The sequence below is a fragment of the Anopheles merus genome, chromosome X, assembly GCF_017562075.2.
Source record: "Anopheles merus strain MAF chromosome X, AmerM5.1, whole genome shotgun sequence".
In the NCBI taxonomy this organism is placed as follows: Eukaryota; Metazoa; Arthropoda; class Insecta; order Diptera; family Culicidae; genus Anopheles; species Anopheles merus.
This window is the reverse complement of record NC_054081.1, coordinates 23048793-23070201: the sequence shown is the minus strand read 5'-3', so window position 1 is coordinate 23070201 and position 21409 is coordinate 23048793. Positions and strand designations below refer to the sequence as shown.

The window sequence follows — 21409 nt, the reverse complement described above, 5'->3', positions numbered from 1 at the left end:
ACTCGCTTCACCAACTGGTGGGAGTCGCTTATGCTTTCTCGCACCTACCGGAGTCGTTGCACCCACTGAACCTACTTGTACGTTTCGGGTCGACCCGAACAACTCCGGGTCGCTTACGCATGGCTCCGACCCGATAGGTTCGGGTCGACCCGCCCATCACTAGTATGTTGCTGTTTAATGAAAATACAAAACCCATTTAATTATTCAAAATTAATCGTTTTTTTGCAGACATGGATTGAAAAAAGTCGATCGTGAAGAAAAAGCTCGGCTACAATAAAAAAGAAATGCAGAAAACCGGAGGTGGAATGCCGACATTTAATACACTAAGCGAATTAGAAGAGCGTATTGCAGGTATCACAAATGTGCGAGAGATATCTGCCATATTCGACGATAGCGTATGCGTTGGAATCAATCAATCCTCTGCAGACAAACGCTACGAGTTGAATCAACCGGGGCCATCACATCATTGCAAGGCTGTAGAACAGCAGGAACCATCGCACCTTAGCCATACTACCGATCGGCCGGGACCATCACACTGTTCACAGACCACAGAACATCCGGAACCATCGCACCAAACTCATACTACTGATCAACCAGGACTACCACACTCTTCACAGTCCACAGACCACTCGGAACCATTACACCATACTATGAACCAAGCAGAACCACCTCAACCTATGGATATCATAGAACTGCCGGAACCAATACAATTCATACATAATACAGAACAGCCGGGATCATCGCACAATAGCAACAATATGAATCAACAGCCATCCGATAGGACCAAAAAAAGCCACAAAACTGCCACAACTAAACAAGCTGATTTTCAAAAAAAGGGTACTACAGCAAAATGATGAGATGAACAAACATCTTGGCGAAATTTTAAGCAACTTAAAAATATTAGTAGAGGGAACTTTGGGCTTTTTTGAAGAAATGCAAAAAATAATGAAAGATAAAAACTAATATAATAAATCACAAAAAAAAATTGTGCGCTGAATTCTTTTTATTCTGGGTAGCTTAATTGAGGTTCATCGTTATTAATTAAATTCGTCGGTAATACCATGCATGATGAGAAGGTTGTGTAACATGCAACAAACGTTTATGATACGAACACATTTGTTCGGTGCATAATGTAGTAGCCTTTCACCATTCAAGCAGCGAAATCGTGCTTTGAGCAAACCAAACGTTATTTCAATGATGGAACGTGCTTTGACATGCTGTTCATTGAACAACGAATCTGGACTATTTGGCTCTGCATTTCTGCGCGGCTTGATAAGCCAAGGTTTCGAAGGATAAGCTGAGTCTCCTAGAATATATTAGAAAGCGTAAAATGTAAAGAAAAACTTAAAATGTGACATAAAAAGAACATGTGAATAGACCAACCCAAGAGTTTAAACATTCGGTCTCCATTTCTCCATTTTTCTTGAAAATATGAAGAAATCGGACTGGAATTATAAATGTAAGAATCGTGATCTGAGCCGCCAAACCTCGCGTCTACAAAACGGATTATTTGCCTGTGGTCACATATCTGGAAGATAAGTTTCATATAATTTTATCGCTGTTAAATTATTGCACATCACATATTTACCATCAAAGCGTTAAGACTATAAAATCCCTTTCTATTGAAATAATAGATTGAGTTGTCGTGAGGCGCAACGATTCTTATATGGGTTCCATCGATGCACATTACTACACCAGGAACAGGTAATTTCGAGTAAAAGTATCTTCTGGCATCTGCTCTCTCGTCTTCTGTTAGATCCATGGTAATTGCGTATGTTAGTTCACGTTCCAGAACTGTTAAGGTTTGATCTAACGTTTCTGAAAAAGTAGATTGGCCAATTGTCATGGTAAAATCGTTACCAACACCCTGTTGGTAAGATCCTTTTTGTTCCGCAGATAAACCACGGTTATGTTTCGGAGCAATGAATGGGGCTATTTTTGCAAGAATTTCCTCGAACAGGCTCTTCGGGAGTCGAAAATTTTGCATAAATCTAGAAAAGAAACATTTCATCCTGTATTAAGATTAAAGTTCTATGAACAAATAAACAAACAGAAAAGAAACAGCTCACACATCAACACGATTGACGCAGTGGCGGATTAATGGTATCGGAGGCCCTAGCGGGGGGGGGGGGGGGGTTGCGGCACTAAACTGGGTGTTGTGAGATTGAACAGTAAACTTGAAATACTGTCGGGGGCCCCTTCGATCATCAGTCACAGGTCCTAAAAATTTAACAGGGGGGGGGGGCAATGATTCGCCAGCCTCGGGGCCCTTGTCGCTAGTACTCTGTCCATACGGCATACTATAGAATGCTGATCTACGGGGCCCCTAAATCGGCGAGGCCCCAGGCGAGCGCCTAGTCCGCCTACCGTTAGATCCGCCACTGGATTGACGAGAAAACAAAACTCCAGGTTCTACTTACGCTTTATCGGATAATTCAAGCGGATCTAGCTGTTTCCGCAGCTCCCTACGATGTTGTGCAAGATTTTTATCAGCATCATCACTTTCACCAGTGAAAAATAAAGAATTAAGCATGATTTTCCAATACTTTTTGTTATGCAGCACTTTTTTCGGTTGCTAACTGGCTTCGTTTCCGAAACGGAAAATCAACCCCTGATCAGATCTTCACCATGCGGCAGATCTTGGAGAAGATGGCTGAAATCAAAAACGACACATACCATCTCTTCATAGACTTCAAAGCCGCATGCGATAGCATAGCCAGGGTAAAACTGTACGACGCTATGAGCTCATTTGGAATCCCGGCCAAACTGATAAGGCTAGTTAGAATGACTATGACCAACGTCACATGCCAGGTGAGGGTGGATGGAAAACTCTCAGGACCTTTTGCTACCACCAAAGGTCTGCGCCAGGGGGACGGGCTTGCCTGTCTCCTATTCAACTTGGCGCTAGAGAGGGCCATCCGCGACTCGAGGGTGGAGACTACGGGAACCATCTTCTATAAGTCAACCCAGATCCTGGCATACGCTGATGATATAGACATCATTGGTCTGCGGCTCTCCTATGTAGCAGAAGCCTACCAAGGGATTGAGCAGGCGGCAGAGAGCCTCGGATTGCAGATAAACGAGGCAAAGACCAAACTGATGGTGGCAACATCAGCGGACCTACCAATAAACAATCCGAATTTACGTAGGCGTGACGTACAGATAGGTGAACGCACTTTTGAAGTCGTCCCACAATTCACCTATCTTGGGTCAAAAGTCAGCAACGACAACAGCATGGAAGCTGAGTTGCGCGCAAGGATGCTGGCTGCCAACCGGTCATTCTACAGCCTGAAAAAGCAGTTCACCTCAAAGAACCTGTCGCGACGGACGAAGCTGGGACTATATAGTACCTATATAGAACCAGTACTCACATACGCCTCTGAGACATGGACACTGTCCAAATCTGACGAAACCCTCTTAGCCGCGTTCGAGAGGAAGATGCTCAGAAGGATACTTGGCCCCGTATGTGTGGAAGGACAATGGAGGAGCCGCTATAATGACGAGCTATACGAGATGTACGGCGACCTCACTGTCGTACAGCGTATAAAGCTCGCCAGGCTCCGGTGGGCTGGCCATGTTATACGCATGGAAACGGACGACCCAGCCCGTAAAGTCTTTTTAGGCCGTCCACAAGGACAGAGGAGGCGTGGTAGGCCCAAATTGAGGTGGCAAGATGGCGTGGAGGCGTCCGCCATTAAGGCCGGGATAACGGACTGGCAGACGAAGGCGCGAGACCGTGAGCGGTTTCGGACACTCCTGAGGCAGGCCAAGACCGCAAAGCGGTTGTAGTGCCGGATAAGTAAGTAAGTAAGTAACTGGCTTCGTGACTTGTAAACAACCCTAGGCTGACAAGCCAATTTGACAGGTGACGAAACTACTCGATCTGTAATTATATCGATCGATATAATTTTATCGACCGGTAAGTGAAATGCGTACGCGATACCAATTCGAGTAGATAAATTTATTGGTCGATATAGCCAAACCGGTGGTTAATTTTTATCGACTGGTTGGCGATAGGCGCCAATGTTTACCTCGACTAGTGTTGGCCGTTCCGGTCCGAACCTAGTAAAAAAGTTCCGTTCTTTTTTGTAGGCCGTTCCGATCCTTTATACAAAATCGTTCCGTTCCGTTCATTCCGTTCTTTCCGTTCTTTCCGTTCATTCCGTTCCGTTCCGTTAATTCCGTTAATTCCGTTCATTCCGTTCCGTTCCGTTCCGTTCATTTCGTTCTTTCCGTTCATTCCGTTCCGTTCAATTCGTTCTTTCCGTTCACTCCGTTCCGGTCTTTGCCGTTTCAATATTGTTAGCAAGGTGCTATCGTTCGTGCGTTCCGTTCTTTGAAAAAACCGACTTTGTCCGGCTGTTGCTTGCTGCATGCAAGATAACTGTTCACTCTTTCTCGCACACAGTATGTGTTGCCTGTGCACTCTCCAATGCTTACAGGAATATTCATAGCACTTCGTCGCGTATCGTTTATAAAAATCGTGATAAGCGAAACCAAAAATGGTGTTGCATTTGGTATTATGGTGCAATTTGTAACATCTATTATACTTTTTGTTATAATTTAGCTTATCTTAACTAGACAAATAATATTTATTAAATTTAAATCTGTACTCATATGGCAGAACGGGTTGGAAAAGATGTATTTATGTTTTATGCCACGATATCCACATTCTGTTCCATTCGACAACCGTTTGAGTGCCGTGATGTTGTAAACGATTTATGTGAAAAAAAAAAAACTATTTGTTTTAAATAGTAAGTGAAATTCAAATAATTAGTCAATCTCGTGATACAATCGTCAACTCGTACCACTCAATAACATCGGCATGGGTAAAAGCCTCGAATGGATCGTGCCCCCATACACTGGGATGATTATCCTGCTATGGGCATTTAAGTTACTGATAGCCAAGCTTATTAGTGGTACAGGAAGGCTTTCGCCGAAAATGGTCGTCGCATCTGATAAGTTAAAAAAAATACTAGATAATAAATGCATGCTTTATATCCCCCCCCCCCCCGGATGACAGTTTGGCTTCTAAGCTGTGGGTCGGTACTTTTGCACCCCAGGTTCACGTTCCGTTCTTTTTGAAAAATGAACTAGTTCCGTTCCGTTCCTTTTTTTTAACGAAATTCCCAACACTAACCTCGACCCATTGTTACTAACATTGCTTGCTTGGACCGTCAAGAACGCGCTGGTTCAAAAGTTTGACACGGCTGATCCCGTGCTCAGCCTGCGTACTGCTTCTACACGTGATGAATTACATCGTTGTAGAGCAGCGAAAAAAGTGTATGGATAAAAACTATCTATGAGTAAGCGAGTGAGCGTCTACCCATTTAAATCGAGAACAGAATACTGCCGCGCTCATGAAACAAAACGCCCATTGAAAAGAACAACTGCGCGCCAGCTCAATGCACGCACAAAGTTTCCTATGCACACACGAGCTTCAACGCAGAGATGCACGCAGGCCTTTCAATGGCGTGCACTGGAGAAACACCTGTGAGGGAATGCCGAGTTCTTTGCTATTGTGCGCGTGTCCATTTCGCATCGCTGTCGCATGCACATTCCTCAATCAGCACATCTGCGTTTTCGTCCAAGGAACAAGCGCTGCTGTCGATGCAAACTTTAGCTTTTATCCAAGTGTGTACGCACGCTGTTTCACATGATAACACACATTATCAGAATACTTTCAACGCAATATTACATCATGGCAAGCTACGTTTTTCAGACACAAACTCGCGCACACACACACACACACACACACACACACACACACACACACACACACACACACACACACACACACACACACACACACACACACACACACACACACACACACACACACACACACACACACTTCCCCTATGTGTTATCTTCTGAACTTTTACTTTTATTAAAACACTTACAAACGAACAATAATAAATAAGACACAATGAACAAACAATTAACACTTTAAAACCGCAAGTGCGGTGGTCGTGCACCAGCCGCACCGAGCGCCCCTGCCGAGAGCTCCAGCTCGATCGGCCTTCGTACACACTCTGATCGTGCGGCGCATTACCGACTACGTGGTAATGAATTAAGTCCCGAAAGCCTGTATATAGGCCGGCATGTCCGCGTAGGACGTTACGCCAAATAGAAGAAGAAGAACAAAACGTTGTTTAATAATATTTTTTTCAAATAAATTTTCTTTACAGTTGCCGTCTACTGCTACAGAATGGTTGAAGATTTCAAAAGGATTCGAGGAACAATGGAATTTTCCTCATGTAATTGGTGCCATTCATGGAAAACATGTCACCTTAAAACAACCAGCTAATAGCGGAAGCCAGTTTTTCAACTATAAGAGCACTTTCAGCATTGTTTTGCTAGGCATAGTGGATGCTAATTCAAATTTTATATTTGCTGACGTCGGTTGCCAGGGTCGAATTTCTGATGGTGGAGTGTTAGCAAACAGTGCTATATACTAGAAACTGGAGCGCCGGGAGCTAAATATTATTGAAATTAAATATTAAATTAAATATTATTAAATTAAATATTATATTGAAATTTTACAAGTTCCTTACAAGATCGAGGTTCCCTATTTTTTGGGGTGATCAAGCGTTTGCATTGAAAGAATATTGTCTCCGGCCTTTTGCTGGAATGCACACCGCAAACTCAATAGAACGCCACTTTAACTACAGACATTCGCGAGCTCGTCGAACGGTAGAAAACGGTTTTGGCATTGATGTAAAAGTCTGGCGAGTTTTAGCAAAACCAATGGAATTAGAACCACAAGTAGCTGAAAAAATCGTTCTGGCAACAATTCATCTACAGAACTTTAGACGTCGGCACTTGCTTTGGAATTATAATTCAACACTTCTTGCACCCACAAGGAATACAGCATCTAGATCCTCTTCCTCTCAAGAGTCTAACGTTGACCCTACTACAATGTTACCTCTTCGACACGTTCCATTGAGGCCGTCTAGAGTGTTGCAAAACATGCGATTACACTTAGCACGACATTTAAAGTTTAATGATCCATTACCATTTGATTTACCGCAACCTCGTAGAGTTATGTAATTTTCGGAAGCATATAAACCACCCCGTACTAATTAGAATTATGGTATTAAGCGAAAGCAAATTTGTATTTGATTTTTGTGTGCATTGCGAAATCTTTATGAATGCTTACTATTTTTTATAACACGTTTTATATTTTCCTTTCGTGGAAATAAAAATCATTTATTTGTGATTTGTAGCATTCTTTATAAATAAAGGCACCGTTGATTTGAACAAGCTTCGCAAGTTAAAAGCTAACTGTGGTGAACTATATACTAATATAATTTTTTTAAGAATAGTAGAATTCTTTACATGGCAATTAACTCAATGTGTGCATACAATCTGAAAAACCAAGGAAGAATAACTGAACCTAATAAAGTTCCTATCGTTATGCTAAACCGATTGAAACATTAAATGTAAGGCATACATACAAAATAAATGTCATTATTACTATGAACGATACGAATAAGTTTTTTTTTTATAAACAGGAATTATCTTAAGCAATACGGCCTTTTTGGACCGTTACTCCTGGACAGTAAAAACAGAAATTTCGGATTTTCACAGTTCATGGAAAATAATTACAATGCTCAATTCAGTAATTCATAAAATTCATTAATTCCAAAAACACTTAAACTATCTTAACAATACATAATACATAACAATACATAATTCACTTATTTATAAAATTCTTAAATTCCAACAAACACTTAAACTATATTAACACTTAAATTTTAAACCTACAGATATGCATGATCATGCATCGAGGAGGCATGTTGGTCCGCATAAAATTGATCAATTTGATCATTCATGACCGTCGTTATGGACCTGATCAGTTTAGCACAGAACTCTGGATGTTTGTCTTCGAAGATGGCAACTTGTGCCTCTACAAAGTTGCCCAGAGCCCTGGCTTTTGTGCAAGGTGCAGCAGCAGTAGCAGTATTAGCAATGATTTGAATGGCCGCAATGCAATGCCTTTGGAAGCTGTGCGACCCTCTAGCATGCCACTAGAGGAGCCAGTGGAGGATGTTGTGGCAGTTGTCGTGGCTGTTGTTGAGGCAGTTGAACTGCATGAAGCGGCAGTTGCAGGAGCGGTCGAGATAACAACAGGTTCCCGAGAAGTTCCTTCAAGATTTGCCTGGCATGAGAACAGAAACGCTATATTAATTTATTCCTCCACAATAAGATACGTAAACATTGTCTACTTACAGTATTGATTGTACGACGTGGAGCTGTCGTTTCATGTAGAAACGATATATGCTCGTAGGCATACCAAACCTTCTTCAATAGCTCGCTGGAACCTGAATATTTATACAAAAGAAACGATCTTAACAAATATGAAGTAATAAAATAGCAAAATTTACTCACCGGAACCTGTTGTCTGACTCAAAGCGATCTCTTTTTTTGTCCGCCGGTAGGAATTCATTAAATTCCTCCATTTGACATGAACGCACTGTGGATCCTCCTCCAGCACGGATGCTATCTGTTGCCAGGCTTGATGCTTTATTTCATTATTTTTATACTGGCGATCAGTATCTAACCAGATGCACGGATAAGTTTTCACCAAATTGATCAATTCAATGACTTTTCCTCATCTTGAATAGGCTAAAATAATAAAACAACCAATAATTTAGTGTGTCATTCTATGAGAAAAGGTGTAACTTACATTTTTATTCGATTTTTGGGCGGTTTTAGCTCCTTCCATTGTTAAGTGCTGGCGTGGTTGACTGCTAATCGAAAATGTCCGCCTGAAAACTTCCAAGGAATCTCCAAACACAATACCAACACATCCCCACATAATGTATCCAACATATTTTTTTTCGTATACGTTTATTTAAGCCTCATTTTATTGTCAATATTATTATTGCCCTCAAATAAAACATTACATAAAAATATTGTTCAAAATTTGTATTTATTTTATCAGTAGCTTAAATAAGCACGTAATTTAAAATTTTATTTCACTCAAATTTAAAAATTGAATTCGATGATCATCCCTCCCGTCAACACATGAAACAGTAATGTAAACATAGCAGGTGGAAGATACGTCAGGCCGAAAATACACGGACCGGAATTTCGCGGCCGCGGAATTCCGCCTGCTGTCAAACCCATATACAAAGTGTCAACGGCAACTTTCCCGAACTGTCGTATCCGTACATTTCTTTATGAATTTATGTCCGTGTATTTTTGGCCTCACTTGTCGCATACATCGGGTTACGAGCGGCGACGAGCTGACAGATCGAGAACAATGGAAATTTGTAGCTGTCATTTGTAGCCACATCCCAAATGACAATGGGACCCCCTAAAAATTGGCCAAAAAATGTCAAATTTTTGACAGGATCGGATTTTGGATCGGATTGAATAGAAAATCCGATCTTCTCAGAGGTGAGCGAATCAGTAGTGAGAAAGCCATGGTGAGTAGCTATAGTGAATTATCGAAAAAAAAAAGTCAAATCTCACGCCTTTCAAAGTGCGTTTTTGTTTCGTGTGGCCATGGCTGCATATACGTCATATCTGTTGTACCTGCGGTGTGTGTTGTGTGGTATTGTGTGTCGGTATGAATTTTGTGCTGCGTGTGGAAGTTACTGGTGGAAAGTGGGTGGAAGAGACAGTGTGTAAACTTTTATTGTGTTGAATTTAACCGCGGTGTGGCTGGTGTCGATCCATGTGCTGGTGTTCATCATCCCGGGTGTGCTGTACATAGGCTGTTCTTCGCGCGCTAGGACGATGCAGTTACAAAGCAGCAAAACGCGGCGCTCAATGAACGACGGTAGTGCGGTAAAATCATGCATAGCCTGTTACGCGGTAAGGTACTGTTGTATAATTTGTAGTGCTTTATATGTGTGTAAGATTTTTTTTTTTAATTATTTGAAGGTGCTTTTTGAAGCGTTTGCTTTAGATTTCTGCTCTGATATTATAGTTAGTAACAAAGATCAACCTAAATCTGGATTATTTAGGTATTTATGGTGTTTTTTTTTGTTTATTATGTAATTTCATTAAAATTATTTTTGCTTGGTATTTCAGATTAATGGTGGTAAATTTTGGATCGTCAAATACGGTTAGTGTGGAGTAGGACATGTCCGTCGCGGAGTCGTAGGTTCAAGTATAGAGTGGATCGAGCCCCGTCCGGCTGCAATGACTGATTTATCCAGCTGCGTCGTATTGAATGAGTCTCAAACGTTGTAATAGGCTGGCATGATGGAGCAGGTCATTACACCAAATCGATAAAGTTTTAAAAATAAAATGCGATGAAAACTAATACGGTTGAGATAAATTTGAAAAGAAACCCTGATTAGTGGGGATGATTTGCTTTATTTAAGTTGTATTATAGAGCGCAATATATGTATACGTTGAACTTAAGTTTAGTAAAGTAAATATAACTATTAGTCAAATATATTGAGAATACACTTAATCTGTGTTCTTTGCGTGTAATAATACTAACCGTAAAATTATGTTTTGTTAAACCCGACCCTTTGGCACCAATCGAACCAGACCTCCAACTCGAAGAAACGTATAGAGTTATATGGAGGTGCTCCGCTAGACATCTCGAACAAAACAAGACTCGAACCTGTTGAACGCGGAAACGCGCGTTGTGTATTTGCCGCCTTACCCTTTTTCAATCTTTCGTGTACCATTATGTTACAATACCTTCTCTGAATTAAACATATAGCTTTGATCTCATTTGACTAAATATCCTATCCTATTTTCTATATTATCCTATCTGCTTGTAATCGACGGGACAAATGTAGTCGTCCTGCGAGTCTATAATGAGCATGTCTATTAATTATGTGTTTGGTTGATAGATAGCACGATGCAGGGCATGATTTTCGTATTGTATGTTATCCTATCTAGCTACTGTTTTGACCCTTTCCTCATATGTCTATTATATTAAAATTTCAGCTCATAGCGATAGCACTTGAACGTCTTATGAAACTTGGAAAAAAATCGTTGTCAAAAAGTAAGCTGCATTCCGTTATGTATGCTGAAATGACCATATTATTTTTTTATTTATTTAATTACGTCAAAATTTACCATGTACTGGAAAGGATAGTTTGGATGAACTTACCATTTTAAAATTGCACAGTCTGATCATGAGCAATCGAATCAGAAGGGCGCGAGGAAATGGTTGGCAGACCGGGACAATTTTGTGCAGCATACGCTAAATAAAGAAACAAAATGCATTAGTAATATTATTTTTAGTAGGTTCAATAAAAAGAAGTCTGGTTTTTTTACTTTCACAGTATAATTTCCCTTATAATTGTTGGCACAACAATAACGACGGGTATGTATAGTAGTTTAATCGAGTTGGTTTATGCCGTCCGTCCATAGTTGCATTCTTTTTTCACTCGCTTTTTGCCATCAAATATCCGCTGTAGAAGAATCTGAAACTGAGAAAATTTGGCGCTAGCCAGAATGCTCACCATACAAACTTCTGTTACTCACCATGCCGATGAGAAAGACAATGCTCGCTCAGTATGGAGGAGGCAGCCGAAGACAGCGTCTCAGTATGGAAACGTCAAGCTGACATCGGGCTCGCTATAGTGAGATGCTATCCGATTGTCATTTGGGATACATGAATGCAGCGTCTAGGGCCAGCTTAAGAACCAAAGATGATGCACCGGTGTATCAAAAAAGCAATCCCTACTCCGTCGCTTATAAAAACGAAGTGGAACAGCAAATTTCAAAGATGTTAGCGGACGGTATTATTCGTCCTTCACGATCCGCCTGGAACTCGCCACTTTGGGTCGTTCAAAAAAAAAAGGAAACAGTGAATGTTCTGACGGAGAGAAAAAGTTACGATTAGTGATCGATTATAGGCGTCTTAATCAGAAAACCATCTCTGAAAAATACCCTATCCCAGACATACAAAATATTCTTGACCAGTTAGGTGGGAATAAATATTTCACTACACTCGACCTTGCTTCTAGTTTCCATCAAATTAAAGTCAATGATCTCGACATAGAAAAAAACGGCATTCTCTGTTAATAGCGGAAAGTATGAGTTTTTACGAATGCCATTTGGCTTGAAAAATGCGCCAGCCATTTTCCAACGTGCAATAGACGATGTGTTTCGTGAACACATAGGCAAAATTTGCTACGTGTACATAGACGATCTTGTGGTTTTTGGACGCAATTTAACCGAACATATCCACAACTTAAAAGTAATTTTGTCCACTTTGGAAAAAGCGAATCTTAAAGTTCAGCTTCAAAAATCGAAATTTCTTTGTCAAAGTGTGGAATATCTCGGTTATATAATTACGTTGGATGGAATAAGACCTAACCAAGCTAAGATATTGACCATAAAAAACTGGCCAAAACCAACTAACACAGAGGAATTAAGAAGCTTTTTAGGCATGGTCGGCTACTATCGACGGTTTATCAAAGGGTAAGCTGATCTAATTAAACCCTTGTCTAACCACTTACGAGGAAAAAATAATTCTGATTCTTCACCAATCGAACTAACATCAGAAGAGTTAAAATGTTTCGAAAGTATGAAACAGGTAATATCGGAAAACGATATTCTTACGTACCCAGACTTCGGCAAACCTTTTCTGATAACAACTGATGCCTCTAACTACGCCATAGGCGCCGTGCTCAGTCAAGGTGAAGTGGGGAAGGATAAATCAATACATTTTGCCTCGCGAACGCTGAACAAAAGAGAAGAAAATTTTTCAGAGACTGAAAAAGAGATGTTGGCAATTTATTGGTCGCTGAAAGTTTTTCGTAACTACATCTACGGTCAAAACTTTAAAATCATAATAGACCATCAGCCTCTAACATTTTCACTGTCGTCAAAAAACGTCAATACCAAACTAAAGCGCTGGAAATCTTACTTAGAGGAACACGACTACGAAATGGTGTACAGGCGGTCCCCGAGATACACGGTTAATGGGGACCGAAAACGACCGCAAAAAACCGCGTATCTCGAATTTCCGCGTAAGTCGAATCTCGTGATTTCTAGCCAAAATATCACTAATTTTCGTGTTAATTTGCATCTAGGGGGTGGTTTTAGCCACTTAATCAATTATTTGATATGATTCTGAATGAAATAACAGTTTTAAACCTTTCGAAATAGTTTTTTACATCCGATCAAAACAGAAATTATTTGACATTTTACAATATATGTGTCAAATCAGTACAATTTGCTCAAAGAACTGTCAAATTTAGGAAACCGCGTATCTCTGAATCCGCGTATAAGAGGTACCGTGTATCTCGGGGACCGCCTGTATACACCTGGTAAAAATAACGTGGTTGCTGACGCGCTCAGTCGCGTTCAGATATTTAGCCTAACGTCAACTCAGCATTCTGCTGAAGAAGACAGCTCAGACATGATTGAATGTACAGAAGCTCCTCTTAACGCTTTCAAGCTTCAAATAGTGTTAGAGAAGAATGCTAAAGAGGATATTCTAGTTTCCTATCCTTTAGCCGGGTTCAAAAAAGTAATAATTAGAATGCACAATTTTACAGAACAGTTTCTTACGGATATTATTAGGAAATACTTCATTCCTAATAAATTAACCGGTTTGAATTGTTCAGAAGAAATCCTAGGAAAAATTCAAAATATCTTCAAAGTATATTCAAGCACAAGAATGTATAAGATACGTTTCACGCAAAATATTTTGAGGGATATTACGAACACAGAAGAACAAGAAAACATTATACAAGTTGAACACGAAAGGGCCCATCGAGGCATAGAGGAAAACAAACGTAAAATATTGAGGAAATTTTATTTTCCCAAAATTACACAAAAAAATAGAAATTTCATTAAAGTTTGCGATGCGTGCAATATATGCAAATATGATAGGCGCCCATTGAAAGTACAATTGCAGGAAACACCTATACCAAACCATCCTTTTGAGATTTTGCACTTGGACATATACCAGATAGACGGGGAAAGCTTTCTTTCAAGTGTAGATAAATTTTCGAAATTTGGAAGAATGATCCCCATTAAATCAAAACAAACGATTCATATTAGAAAAGCTTTCGAACAAACAATTACATCATATATAATTCCATCTATTGTAGTAACGGATAACGAAAAATATTTTCTATCAGCAGAAATTCGAGGGATAATGCTAGACCTTAATATAACAGCTTACATCACACCAAGCAATAAATCTGAGGTTGATGGTCAAGTAGAACGCTTCCATTTTACAATTACCGAAATTTATCGCATACAAAAACGTCTACAACCTAACTACTCAACTAAAAGACGTATGGCGATAGTAGTAGGAAAATACAACGACACTATACACAGTGTAACTAAGAAAACTCCAAAAGAAATCCTTTTAGGAATTTCTCAAAATCCAGCATCCGTTGAGGAAATTGACGAAGTTAGAAATAGGATTTATGATGAGGTAATTGTACAATTGAAACAAGCTCAAAGCAAGCAACTAAAAACTCATAATAAACTAAGGCAAGTACCTCCGCAGTTTGAAGTAGGGCAAGAAAGCTTTGGTAAAGATAAAGTCTTCAAGGGGAAAGAAAAGCCCATATTTAAGAGGAATTTCGTGCAAGATGACAAACGTGTCACTGTTCAAAATGAAAATAACTTTAAAATATACAAAACAAATGTCAAAAATTTAATCATCTCCAAATAACTATGTAACGATTTTTTTGGATTTGAAGTTGGTTCAGGAGAATCAACACTAAAAGGATGGGGCAGTTACCACGCTGTAAATATCTTATTAGTATTTGTATAGGTTATTAGATATAGCGTTAAGTAGTATTGCGTTGATAGTGTTAGGTCTAATTAGAAGTATGCGTGAAACATATATGTAATGGATATTTTTGGTAGAATAAACTCAGTCTGTAAGCAACCTCCGAAGAGAAGCGACTCGACTCGATAACTTCCATGATTATTACTATTACGTTTTGCGGTATGGCTTGACGTTCGCTTGGTATTGTCAATATGTATACGTTCAGCAGCATGTCTTAATTTTTTTTGTAAGTATAAAGCAACATAATTAATAGCCGGTGTTAATGAATTTGTGCTTCCTATTTCTACAAATAATTGTAAAATATTCTTATAATTACGTAAACCTGTTTTAGTTACATCACATGTTTTGCTTATACCGGACCAATTCATTTGCGCAAAGAATGTTTTTGTAAATAATAAACCTATCGCATCGTGTAAACGATTATCCACATCATTGCGTGTGATTTGCAGTTGCATCCATCTAACTACCTTTCGCTTGAAATCTGAATCATTATTTAGTTTAACATCGAAAGTTTTCAATTCTTCTTCAGAATCAATCTGATTCACTTCAAATTCCGTCCTGGGAAGTAAACCTTCGCGAGGACGAGTCATCGTAATTAATTCTTCTGATATTAATCTAGAACGTGCTGTATTCTTTAAAACGATATCCATTTTGGTGTCAATTTGGTCAATGCGGTTATTGATCACCTTGAAATTTTCTTTGATTTCATCGTTTTATTCATTAATCTGAGCAGTTAATGAGACACAAAACTCGTCAAACATTACGCGTAAGTCCTCAAGTTCCTTGTACGCAAGAGGAGTAGAAATTTTTCTTTTTTGTGTGCTGCAAATAGAAACAAAAATAAATAAAACGTATTTGAGCGACACTTGTTAATACTTGCCAGTAGGATTATTGACGACTATCTGGTGTTCATATTTTGAGGTATCGTTATTGGTAGCTGTAAAAAAGTAAATGTAAAAGTCGTAAGTACAATCAAAAGAATTTGTTTTCATGTAACTTGCGATATACCTGCTTCGAAACTTGTGTCGTTTGTTAAAAACGTCGAATTAATATTGAGTTCTGAAAAAGATAACATACCAATTCTTATTAATGTACATGGAAAGATTTCATTGTGTTTGTACATACCTTTATATGTTTTCGGACCGACAAACGGTTAAACTATCGTTTTCTATAACCAAATATTTTGTTTTTAATCAAATAACACTTAGAAAAAGTAAACAATACACACCTGTTGGTAATTCTATGAACCGTGCGTTGTCTACGTAATTGTGCTCCGAGGAAATACGTGCACCTGTGAATGAACCAATATTATTATTGATATACAAACTTCATTGGCATAGTAGCTTTAACGAACCGTCGTAATAAAAAATTGCCGTAGAACTCGTCCGAGTGGAGCAAGGATGCGATACAACATCAAGATCGACCAAGCTGGGATATTTGGCTAAAAGTAAATTGTAAATTGTAAATTGTGAGTAAAGAGTATATGAGCACAATAGTTTGTTATTTGCATTAAAACACACATAGCACGAATTGACCACACAACCATCATCACACACACACACACCTACTTACTTGTCTTCTGTACGTTTTCCCTTGTAATATTGGATACCATTGTAGAATTCGTTGAAGATTTTATGTCGTTTGTTTTACCCATCGCAAAACACGTCCAGGAGCGAGGTTTTTTATCAATATGCTTAAATTAAATGAATCATCAATCATATAATGCAAAATTTATAACCAACTACACAGGAAATATTTCCACACGCAGATCTGTGACAGCAAAAACATTTCCTGAGAAAATCTGCGTTCAACCAAGCTATTGTTCTGTGTTTCTTTATCACTTGACCCTAATATCATAAAACCTAACTTAAAATAACAAAACTTATCCTTATCATTTAGCTCACTTGCTAGGACGACGGATCCAAATAGACGGTAAGTAAAATTGACACTATATAAATCTAACATTTAATCTTGATTCTGCCGGCCTACCTTTCCAGAGAACGAACACCAAATAAATAAAATCGTGTGCGCAGAACTGTGGAAAACAGATTGTCATTAAGTCTCAACCCACACACTACAATACCACCAACGATGTATATACGTAAAATGAAGAGGGGAGGGGGCGGATGGAGAAGAGAGTGTGCGAGCAAAAAACAACCCGCTGCGCAAATTCGAGCAGTTTCCTGCGCAGGAAATGTACCAAAATCTGCGCTAGCCAGCGCAGATTTTGGCCCGATCCCCGCGCGGGACTTCAGCGATTCCTGCGCTGGCCTGCGCCGGGTTAGCGCCATCTGTTGGCGAAATGGACGAGCTATTTATGCCGGCGGAGCAAAAAAAAAACGGTCAAAAAAATTTAAAAATATTGGCGCCCATTTTTTCGTCCGCTTCTTCTCCCTCCCTCACCCTGCCTTGCCTTACTTGCGCTTCTGCCCGTGCCTTCCGCCGCCAGCTGATTGGGTGTTGTGGTGTATGCGTTGATTCATGTATGTGCATTGCGGTTGTGTATTGTTATTGGTGGGTGTTAGCATTTATTAATTTGTGTGTGACCTTGAAACGCTGTGGGAGAAGCTGGATTGGGATTCAAAGTGTTATCGGTGTATTGATGGTTTATTTTATTTCGTGCCGCTGCTGATGAGACCATTCGATGCCCGGGCCAATCGAGGGTGACGGAGCCTATTTAAAACAAGCGTAGGAGAACGTCTAACACCAATCTAATATTTTTTAATTTAACCATGTTTGATGATTCAGCGACCGTCTAAGCATCATGTAGCACGATGTATAGTGGCAATAATTTTTTTTTTTAATGTGCCAAAATTTGTCTCGAGTTTTCGGGTCTCGTCACACACACACGCAAGCACACAGCGCGGGGAAAGTGACCGTTCACTCTATCATGTCGCGATCCCCCACTCCACCCGGCGCCTTGGTTGAGGATGCGCTACAGAAAGCTGAACCAGCCGTTCTACCGATAAGGTAGCCGTACTCGTTTGAGGGGGGGGGGGGGGGGGGGGCGTGCGCGCTTTCGTGGGTGCGTGCTCGCGTGCTTGCGTACTTGCGCGTGTATGTGTGCGTGTGTGTGTGTGCATGCGTGAGTGTGTGTGTGTGTGTGTGTGTGTGTGTGTGTGTGTGTGTGTGTGAGAGAGAGTTTGCGCGCGTGAGTTTGCGCGCGTGTTTGTATGTGTGCGTGCGTTTTGAAACCCCAAAACTATTTTATTCTGATGCGTACATTTTCATCCGCTGCGGCTACAAAGTCCATGCATTTTCGATCTCGCTACCTGAGAGACAACACAACAGTTGGCATTGGCATCTTTGCGATCGGCTCTGCTGTTGGGGGTATTAAAAAGACACACGATCTAAGCAAACTTGCGTGCCATATGTTGCACATTTATTTCTAATTCAGCTAGCGGACGCAAGTGGAAACAACATTTTGAATTGAATCCATACAAAAGAGGATTCTGGATTTGTTTATTACGGTGCGCGTATGGTGCTGCACCTGTCCGTCCAGAATCTGGTGGCTTGTTGGTTTGCAGTACTTATCATGACGCCGATTGACCGGCACTGCCTTGGAATGGGTGAGGCTCGGTAGGTTCATGTCCTTCGTTCAAGTGTATTCCGTGCATTTGTCGCGCCACGGCGGTAGACCCGGCAGCAACAAAGTCATAACAAACTCTTTCCCGGTACGGATGGGGCTTCAAAGTTCTTTTTCTTATTATTATTCTTGTCATTACGGCCTACGCGATCATGTTGGCCTTTTCAGGACTTGACGTACACGTAGCCGGATAGTCAGCCCTTACTGCGGCGGACGGTTCATACGCGGTTAGAACCCACGACGAGGATGCAGATGTGAGGAATGACGGCGGTGCTGCGGGACCGCTCCTATCCAGCGTGCAACTTGCATACTGCCACACTGTCTCCTGTCCGGTGCATACGCAGCAGGCAGGAGGAAGGATGCACCTCCTCAACATAAAAACACCGTCATGAACCAGCGGCGGATCTAACGGTAGACGGACTAGGCGGTCGCCAAAGATCTCTAGTAAGTAGTATGGCGTATGTTTACAAGTGGACAGAGTATTAGCGACAAGGGCCCGCGGAAAGATGGTCGTTGGGGCTCCGTGGGAGAACCATTTGACCCCCCCCCTCCCCTGTGTAGGGCCTGTGACCGATGATCGTAAAGGTCCCATGGCCTCAGCACCCTCCCCCTCCCTCCCTCCGCTGGCAATTTAGATATACTGTTAAATCTCCCAACAGCTGTGTGCCAGTACCCCCTCCCCCCGGACATGAGTTACCATTTACAGGGGCCACAACTCGTCTTTCAGCCTTTCATGAACACCTTCCTTTACGATGGATCATAACATTCCGGAAGAGCATACATTCGGCGACAGTTTGGCACACACACGCACACTCACACCCTTGCGCCCTTGCTGTGTAATCTACACCATACGAAAGCAAAAAAGCTTAGTGTAACAAAGTTATGCTTAATGCTTAACACGTTCAGTTCGATGGCAGGCCCCAGGGACTGCCAGTGAACTTTCCAGTATACTGGTTTCACAATCAGCTTGCGTTCTTGAGGCCGGCGGAACAGAATGTTGATGAAAATCAGCGCCGGGTTGAATGTGTTAATGCGGATTAGGGTTCTGCGAATTGCACAGCAAACCGTCCAGCGTGAGCTAGCGATTCCTTAGTCATTTTTACTTGGCAGCGTTTGAATTCATTGCGCTTTTTTGGATTGATTTGTGAAAATTAAACTTCTTCGCCGCAATGTTTGTTAACGGCGTTTTTAAGCGCCACAGGAACTCATGAGCATTAACCATACGCGAGAAAGATTGCCGCAGGAGGGAAAAAGAAGGCATGAGAAAATGCGCGAAAGGGAATGATTTCTTCCATCGCTTTGCACAGGGGGTGTACACGTGCCAGCTAACTTCCTCACACCAACGATCAGAGTGCTGTTTTGTTATTTGTGGTTGCGGATTAGTAACGGCTGTATTGGCGAGTTGTATATATATATATATATACAGCCGTTACCAATACAGCCGTTACTAATCCGCAACCACAAATATATATATATATATATATATATATATATATATATATATAATATATATATATATATATATATATATATATATATATATATATATATATATATATATATATATATATATTTGTGGTTGCGGATTAGTAACGGCTGTATTGGTAACGGCTGTATATATATATATATATACAACTCGCCAATACAGCCGTTACTAATCCGCAACCACAAATAACAAAACAGCACTCTGATCGTTGGTGTGAGGAAGTTAGCTGGCACGTGTACACCCCCTGTGCAAAGCGATGGAAGAAATCATTCCCTTTCGCGCATTTTCTCATGCCTTCTTTTTCCCTCCTGCGGCAATCTTTCTCGCGTATGGTTAATGCTCATGAGTTCCTGTGGCGCTTAAAAACGCCGTTAACAAACATTGCGGCGAAGAAGTTTAATTTTCACAAATCAATCCAAAAAAGCGCAATGAATTCAAACGCTGCCAAGTAAAAATGACTAAGGAATCGCTAGCTCACGCTGGACGGTTTGCTGTGCAATTCGCAGAACCCTAATCCGCATTAACACATTCAACCCGGCGCTGATTTTCATCAACATTCTGTTCCGCCGGCCTCAAGAACGCAAGCTGATTGTGAAACCAGTATACTGGAAAGTTCACTGGCAGTCCCTGGGGCCTGCCATCGAACTGAACGTGTTAAGCATTAAGCATAACTTTGTTACACTAAGCTTTTTTGCTTTCGTATGGTGTAGATTACACAGCAAGGGCGCAAGGGTGTGAGTGTGCGTGTGTGTGCCAAACTGTCGCCGAATGTATGCTCTTCCGGAATGTTATGATCCATCGTAAAGGAAGGTGTTCATGAAAGGCTGAAAGACGAGTTGTGGCCCCTGTAAATGGTAACTCATGTCCGGGGGGAGGGGGTACTGGCACACAGCTGTTGGGAGATTTAACAGTATATCTAAATTGCCAGCGGAGGGAGGGAGGGGGAGGGTGCTGAGGCCATGGGACCTTTACGATCATCGGTCACAGGCCCTACACAGGGGAGGGGGGGGGGTCAAATGGTTCTCCCACGGAGCCCCAACGACCATCTTTCCGCGGGCCCTTGTCGCTAATACTCTGTCCACTTGTAAACATACGCCATACTACTTACTAGAGATCTTTGGCGACCGCCTAGTCCGTCTACCGTTAGATCCGCCGCTGGTTCATGACGGTGTTTTTATGTTGAGGAGGTGCATCCTTCCTCCTGCCTGCTGCGTATGCACCGGACAGGAGACAGTGTGGCAGTATGCAAGTTGCACGCTGGATAGGAGCGGTCCCGCAGCACCGCCGTCATTCCTCACATCTGCATCCTCGTCGTGGGTTCTAACCGCGTATGAACCGTCCGCCGCAGTAAGGGCTGACTATCCGGCTACGTGTACGTCAAGTCCTGAAAAGGCCAACATGATCGCGTAGGCCGTAATGACAAGAATAATAATAAGAAAAAGAACTTTGAAGCCCCATCCGTACCGGGAAAGAGTTTGTTATGACTTTGTTGCTGCCGGGTCTACCGCCGTGGCGCGACAAATGCACGGAATACACTTGAACGAAGGACATGAACCTACCGAGCCTCACCCATTCCAAGGCAGTGCCGGTCAAT

At 41.2% G+C, this 21409-nt stretch overlaps 2 long non-coding RNA genes across 2 annotated transcripts; both read right to left on the bottom strand.

The window, feature by feature from the left end:
- Positions 1–1220: 1220 nt before the first annotated feature.
- On the bottom strand, positions 1221–1819 carry LOC121598643. Its single transcript, XR_006005597.1, has 3 exons — positions 1589–1819; positions 1384–1528; positions 1221–1306 (listed from the first exon to the last, which is right to left on the bottom strand). It is a non-coding gene; the product is annotated as an uncharacterized LOC121598643 (long non-coding RNA).
- A 13804-nt stretch (positions 1820–15623) lies between these two features.
- LOC121591875 lies at positions 15624–16739 on the bottom strand. The gene is made up of 7 exons (XR_006004569.1): positions 16648–16739; positions 16316–16436; positions 16098–16184; positions 15972–16034; positions 15869–15911; positions 15752–15802; positions 15624–15680 (listed from the first exon to the last, which is right to left on the bottom strand). It is a non-coding gene; the product is annotated as an uncharacterized LOC121591875 (long non-coding RNA).
- Between the last annotated feature and the right edge of the window lie 4670 nt (positions 16740–21409).